Consider the following 7,979-nt stretch of genomic DNA (forward strand, 5'->3'; position numbering starts at 1 on the left):
CTACAGTACATATTCTTATAGCCTTCAACATATTCTTATAGCCTACAGTACATATTCTTATAGCCGTCAACATATTCTTATAGCCTACAGTACATATTCCTATAGCCTACAGTACATATTCTTATAGCCTTCAACATATTCTTATAGCCTTCAACATATTCTTATAGCCTACAGTACATATTCTTATAGCCGTCAACATATTCTTATAGCCTACAGTACATATTCCTATAGCCTTCAACATATTCTTATAGCCTTCAACATATTCTAATAGCCTACAGTACATATTCTTATAGCCTACAGTACATATTCTTATAGCCTACAGTACATATTCCTATAGCCTTCAACATATTCTTATAGCCTTCAACATATTCTAATAGCCTACAGTACATATTCTTATAGCCTACAGTACATATTCCTATAGCCTACAGTACATATTCTTATAGCCTTCAACATATTCTTATAGCCTTCAACATATTCTTATAGCCTTCAACATATTCTTATAGCCTACAGTACATATTCTTATAGCCGTCAACATATTCTTATAGCCTACAGTACATATTCTTATAGCCTACAGTACATATTCTTATAGCCTTCAACATATTATTATCCTACAGTACATATTCTTATAGCCTACAGTACATATTCTTATAGCCTACAGTACATATTCCTATAGCCTTCAACATATTCTTATAGCCTACAGTACATATTCCTATAGCCTACAGTACATATTCTTATAGCATACAGTACATATTCCTATAGCCTTCAACATATTCTTATAGCCTACAGTACATATTCCTATAGCCTTCAACATATTCTTATAGCCTACAGTACATATTCCTATAGCCTACAGTACATATTCTTATAGCATACAGTACATATTCCTATAGCCTTCAACATATTCTTATAGCTTACAGTACATATTCGTATAGCCTTCAACATATTCTTATAGCCTACAGTACATATTCCTATAGCCTCCAGTACATATTATTATAGCCTACAGTACATATTCTTATAGCCTACAGTACATATTCTTATAGCCTACAGTACATATTCTTATAGCCTACAGTACATATTCTTATAGCCTACAGTACATATTCTTATAGCCTACAGTACATATTCTTATAGCCTACAGTACATATTCTTATAGCCTACAGTACATATTCTTATAGCCTACAGTACATATTCTTACCTCTTTGTTGATTGATTTCCACTGAATTGTGTCCATTTTCCATTTGCACAAATATGAAAAGATAGATGGTATCATCCTAAAACAATATACATTTAGATCATGCATGGTACAAACCTTATCTTAAATTGAGGAGATCTTTACATTATTCAGTTAAGTTCCTGCTGTCCTTTCAAATTCCAATCCAAATGTTTCAGTTGGGCAGTTAGGCTCCTGCAAGAACCCCCAACTACTAAGGAGGTTCCACGATGAACCCCACCTCCTATGGGGTTCTTGGAAGAACCTTTTGGGGGCAATTTTCAGTGCCAAGAACCCTAAGGTTCTTCAAAGAATGTTGAGGATCGTAGAAGAACCCTTGTTGAACCCCTAATTATTAGTGTACTCTCTCTCTGTCTCTCTCCATTCCTCTCTCTCAGCCTCTTTTCCTCTCTCTGTTTCTCTCTCTCTCTTCCTCTCTCAGCCTCTTTTCCTGTCTCTCTGTCTCTTTTCCTCTCTCAGCCTCTTTTCCTCTGTCTCTCTTTTCCTCTCTCAGCCTCTTTTCCTCTGTCTCTCTCTCTCTCTTCCTCTCTCAGCCTAATTTCCTCTGTCTCTCTCTCTCTTTTCCTCTGTCTCTTTCTTTCACAGCCAACAGATGAGGAAGACTTCCCTCTTATCCAGGTCGCAATCATGAAACTACCTGCCTGTTGCGGCTCCAAGTAGAAGTTGCTCATAGGCACAGATCTAGGATCAGATCACCCTCCCTCGAACCCGACTTTAACCATTAGACTGTGGTGTGCAAAACTGACCTTAGATCAGTGTATCCAGACTATATAACGGAAAATAGATGTATTATCAGACGTGGGACTCGGGCAGCAGGTATATAAGCGCTTCCTGGATCTATTTTAGCCTATATGGGCAATGTATCATCATATTTCTCCCAGGAGTGTTTTTACAGCAGAGTGTATGTGTCGCGCTGTGCAGGTGCGAACAGAACGGAACGCAGAGGCACCTGTTGCAGCGAAGAGTGAGACAGGATAGCCTTCTCTCTCTCTCTCTCTCTCTCTCTCTCTCTCTCTCACACACACACACACACACACACACACACACACATACACACATACACACATACACACACACACACACACACACACACTGACAGGGATTTAGGCGACACAGACACACACTGACAGGGATTTAGACTACTGTGTGTGTGTGTGAAGCAGCTATTCCTTAATCTTTGATCTTCTGGATAAACCCTCGGGTAGGCTCGAGGTAATCTACTGTAATTCAGTGTCCTAGTTGAACAACTTTATGGTTATCTTTTTTCCAGCCCCGGGGACTGTGGGGTTAGTGTTAGACTGTGTGCTGCTGTTTCGGATTGATTGACATCTCTCCTCCTTTTGAGTAGCCAACGTGTATGTCTTTCTTTTTACTTTGTGGTTTGGATACTTTTGTCTGTGTTCAGCACAGTCACACCAATGCGCATCATCATGGCGAAAGGGGAGTTTTGGGCCGCGGATGTCTGTGATCGTTCATTCGGACTGAAACTCCTGTCCTACCTGGGATAGGTAGCCTAACGTAACCTGGTTCCCGGTTTGAGGAACTTCAGACTTTCATCGGACTCTAGATTTTTCACACGGACATTCTATAGAATGGAATGGGAGCTGAGACCGCGGCTTTGTTTCCTAACGAAAGGGCCGCGCGGGTACGGCTTTCACCTTCACGGCGAGCGGAATAAAGGCGGACAGTTCATACGGAAAGTGGAACCCGGTTCGTCCGCGGAGCTTTCGGGGCTGCGCGCGGGGGACCGGGTCGTGGAAGTGAACGGGGAAAACGTGGAAGACGAGACGCACTATCAAGTGAGTGCTCTCTCTCTCTCTAAATTCAATTTAAATTCAAACGGCTTCATTGGCATGGGAAACATATGTTTACATTGCCAAAGCAAGTGAAATAGATTAACAAAAGTGAAATAATCAGAAATGAACAGTAAACATTACACTCACGAAAGTTTCAAAATAATAGAGACATTTAAGATGTTATATTATGGGTATGTACAGTGTTGTAACCATGTGCAAACAGTTGAAGTACAAAGGGGAAAATAAATCAACATAAATATGAGTTGTATTTACAATGATGTTTGTGCTTCACTTGTTGCCCTTTTCTTGTGGCAGAAAGTACAGGAAGTGCAGCTCAGTTTCCACCTCATTTTGTGGGCAGTGAGCACATAGCCTGTCTTCTCTTGAGAGCCAGGTCTGCCTACAGCGGCCTTTCTCAATAGCAAGGCTATGCTCACTGAGTCTGTACATAGTCAAAGCTTTCTTTAAGTCTGGGTCAGTCACAGTGGTCAGGTGTACTCTCTCTTTTGTCTCTCTCTCTCTCTCTCTGTGTGTGTGTGTGTGTGTGTGTGTGTGTGTGTGTGTGTGTGTGTGTGTGTGAGAGTGCGACTCGAGTGTGTGTGTCCGTTTGAGTGTGTGTGTCCGTTTGAGTGTGTGTGTGTGTGTGTGTCCGTTTGAGTGTGTGTGTGTGTGTGTGTGTGTGAGTGCGACTCGAGTGTGTGTGTCCGTTTGAGTGTGTGTGTGTGTGTGTCCGTTTGAGTGTGTGAGTGTGTGTGTGTGTGTGTTACAGTATGCGTGTGAACCACAGACAAGAGGTTACCTTCTACCTGTTTGCCCATTTAAGATTTAGATGTGATTAGATCCCATTTAGCCGACGTCAACGGTGACATCTAGTTTTCCTGGTGTCCGACACATAACGAAAAAGACATTACAGACGAACTTCCCGTAGCCTTAGGGGATGGACAGTGAACTGGGTCAAATGAGCCCTTATTGTCATGGGAATCAATGGAAGGTATTGTGGAGCTGGAACTATGTGTGTTAGTTGTGTTAAAAACAAACTCAGGTCTTTGAAACTGGGTTGAGGTTGTCACACCAACAGCTATTTGCCCTAGATGTGGTCGGATCACCTTTTAACCCTTTAACTACCCCTGTCTCCAGCAGGGTTGGGGTCAAATCCAGTTCAATTCCAGCCCATTCAGGAAGTAGTCTACACTGAAATTCTAATTCTCTTCAATGAGGAAAATTTGGACTTGGAATTTGGTCTACTTTTAATTTAAATGGAATTGACAACCCTACTCTCCATGTTAACCTATTACTCTCTCTCTCTCTCTCTCTCTCTCTCTCCAGTCTTCCTTGTCCTCTGCCACCATCCCTCTGTTGGCTCTGTCATTATTCCTCACCTCGTCTAAAATATCTTCTCTCATCCTCTTTTTCATCTCTCTCTTCTTCTTCTTTCCTCTCCATAGTTTTTCATCTCTCTCTCTTCTTCTTCTTTCCTCTCCATAGTTTTTCATCTCTCTCTCTTCTTCTTCTTTCCTCTCCATAGTTTTTCATCTCTCACAATTTGTGCTTTATTGACATGACTATGAACGGACCAACAAAAATGTGATAGCAGTTAATAATTTACCCCCCTCTCTCTTTTTCTCCCTATATCTCTCCTCTCTCCCTTCCTCCCCCTCTCTCTTTTTCTCCCTATATCTCTCCTCTCTCCCTTCCTCCCCCTCTCTCTTTTCTCCCTATATCTCTCCTCTCTCCCTTCCTCCCCCTCTCTCTTTTTCTCCCTATATCTCTCCTCTCTCCCCTCCTCCCCCTCTCTCTTTTCTCCCTATATCTCTCCTCTCTCCCCTCCTCCCCCTCTCTCTTTTCCTCCCTATATCTCTCCTCTCTCCCCCTCTCTCTTTTTCTCCCTATATCTCTCCTCTCTCCCCTCCTCCCCCTCTCCCCTCCTCTCTCAATTCAATTCAATTCAAGGGGCTTTATTGGCATGGGAAACGTGTTAACGTTGCCAAAGCAAGTGAGGTAGATAATATACAAAAGTGAAATAAACAATAAAATGAACAGTAAACATTACACTAGATATGAGAGTTTATCAGAATCGTTTTTAAAAAAAAAAAATCTTTGTGGATCTGTGTAATCTGAGGGAAATATGTATCTCTAATATGGTCATACATTGGGCAGGAGGTTAGGAAGTACAGCTTAAGTTTGGGTCAGTCACGGTGGTCAGGTATTCTGCCACTGTGTACTCTCTGTTTAGGGCCAAATAGCATTCTAGTTTCCTCTGTTTTTTTTGTTAATTCTTTCCAATATGTCAAGTAATTCTCTTTTTGTTTTCTCATGATTTGGTTGGGTCTAATTGTGTTGCTGTCTCTATTGCCCTCTTCTCCCTAGGTAGTGCATCGTATCAGAACAGTGGAGCATCGCACCAGGTTGCTGGTCATCGACAAAGAGACAGATGATTACCTGCGTAGTCACGGGCTGGCTTGCACAGAGGACCTCGCCGTTGAGATGGGCAATCTCTCTCCCCGGCCCTCCCACTTCACCTCCCCCTCAGCCTCCCCTGTAGCCCAGGGGGAAGTCCTCTCACCCTCACCCTCACCCTCACCCATACACATCCTCACTAAAGCAGTCAAACACACCTCTGCCTCACCCAGAAGGACGGATACACGATCGCCGACGTCAAGCCTGATGATTGGCACCAAGAAAAGGGTAGGTGATGTGATAGGGTAGATGGTAGATGGTATCTATTCAGTGGGTAGGGTAGATGGTAGATGGTATCTATTCAGTGAGGTTACTTGGTCACTCTCTAAGCACAAAAACAGTTGTATTTAATATCTAGTGAACCTAGCGCTGCTAGGCAGTCCCAGTTTGTTACCTCCCTCCTCTTGGCCCTAACACTTATTTAATATCTAGTGAACCCAGTCCCAGTTCGTTACCCCCCTCCGCTTGGCCCTAACACTTATTTAATATCTAGTGAACCCAGTCCCAGTTTGTTACCTCCCTCCTCTTGGCCCTAACACTTATTTAATATCTAGTGAACCCAGTCCCAGTTCGTTACCCCCCTCCGCTTGGCCCTAACACTTATTTAATATCTAGTGAACCCAGTCCCAGTTCGTTACCTCCCTCCGCTTGGCCCTAACACTTATTTAATATCTAGTGAACCCAGTCCCAGTTCATTACCCCCCTCCGCTTGGCCCTAACACTTATTTAATATCTAGTGAACCCAGTCCCAGTTCATTACCTCCCTCCGCTTGGCCCTAACACTTATTTAATATCTAGTGAACCCAGTCCCAGTTCGTTACCTCCCTCCGCTTGGCCCTAACCCTTCAATGTTTTCATTCACTAACATCGAGGGGTTAGGGCCAAGGTGAAGTGATAGGGAACGATTTGGGACTGGCTGCAAGAGTGTCCACTACAGGTCCTGTGTGGCTCAGTTGGTCCTTGCAACACCAGGGCTGTGGGTTTGATTCCCACGGGGGAGGGGGGGGGGGGGGGGGGCAGTATGCAAATTTATGGGCACACTACTGTCACCACTTTGGATAAGATGGTCTGCTAAATGCTTTTTTTGTTTAAATTGCCTCACTATTATACCAGGGTCACAATAGTTAACCCTTCCTTTCCAGTTCAGCTGTTCAGCTCCTAACTTGAATTGCAGGGTCTTTATCCACAAAGTGTGTAGGAGGTGGAGTGCTGATCAAGTCCATGTAGTCTTATTCATTATAATCTAAAAGGCTAAACTGATCCTAGATCAGGTCCCCATCTGTCCATGTAGTCTTATTCATTATAATCTAAAATGTGAAATGTACCTCCCGAGTGGCACAGCGGTTTTTAGGCATCACTACAGCCCCGGGTTCAATCCCAGGCTGTGTCACACCCGGCCGTGACCGGGAGACCCATGAGGTGGCGCACAATTGGCCCAGTGTCGTCCGGGTTAGGGGAGGGTTTGGCCCAGTGTCGTCCGGGTTAGGGGAGAGTTTGGCCGGCCGGGATTTCCTTGTCCCATCGCACTCTAGCGACTCGTTGTGGTGGGCAGGGTGCCTACAAGCTGACTCAGGTCACCAGCTGTACGGTGTTTCCTCTGACACATTGGTGCGGCTGGCTTCCGGGTTAAACAAGCAGTGTGGCAAGAAGCAGTGCGGCTTGGCAGGGTCGTGTTTCGGAAGACGCATGGCTCTTGACCTTCGCCTCTCCCGAGTCCGTAGGGGAGTTGCAGCGATGGGACAAGACTGTAACTACCAATTGGGGAGAAAAATGGGTAAAAAGACAACAACAAAAACAAGATGAAACTGATCTTAGATCAGCACTCCTACTTTAAGACACTTGATGAATATGGTAATTCACTGTGTACTCAGAGAGGAGGAGAGTGAATTGGTCTGGAGAAACAGATGGTAAACTGCTCTGACCCAGTTGAGATAAATATAGACAGACAGACAGACAGACAGACAGACAGACAGACAGACAGACAGACAGACAGACATGAGAGGAGAGGAGAGGAGAGGAGAGGAGAGGAGAGGAGAGGAGAGGAGAGGAGAGGAGAGGAGAGGAGAGGAGAGGAGAGGAGAGGAGAGGAGAGGAGAGGAGAGGAGAGGACAGTGTTGTTTTACCTGTCAGATAATCAGGATCAGACAGGCACCTGGTGGGCTGTGATTGGTTTAAATCCTACATACTGTGACCAGTGCCTGAATTGGAATGTGTTAAATCCTATCCATGTTACTAACCAGTGCTTCAATTAGACAGCCGGCTATTTCTGCTAGTGAATGAACGAGCAGCGAGGTGAGAGAGAGAGAGAGTAAGAGCAATGAGATATTGTTTGTGATTAATCGAGCTTCCGGCATATAGCTGTTATCTGTGTTGGTAAGATGTTTTTAATTTGCAACCACACACACACACACACACACACACACACACAGAGAGAGACACACACTCTCTCTATCTTATTCTACCTCCCACTCTGCGTTCAAACACACCTGTGTTGTTGAGGA

The sequence above is a fragment of the Oncorhynchus mykiss genome, unplaced genomic scaffold, assembly GCF_013265735.2.
Source record: "Oncorhynchus mykiss isolate Arlee unplaced genomic scaffold, USDA_OmykA_1.1 un_scaffold_399, whole genome shotgun sequence".
NCBI classification, from domain to species: Eukaryota; Metazoa; Chordata; class Actinopteri; order Salmoniformes; family Salmonidae; genus Oncorhynchus; species Oncorhynchus mykiss.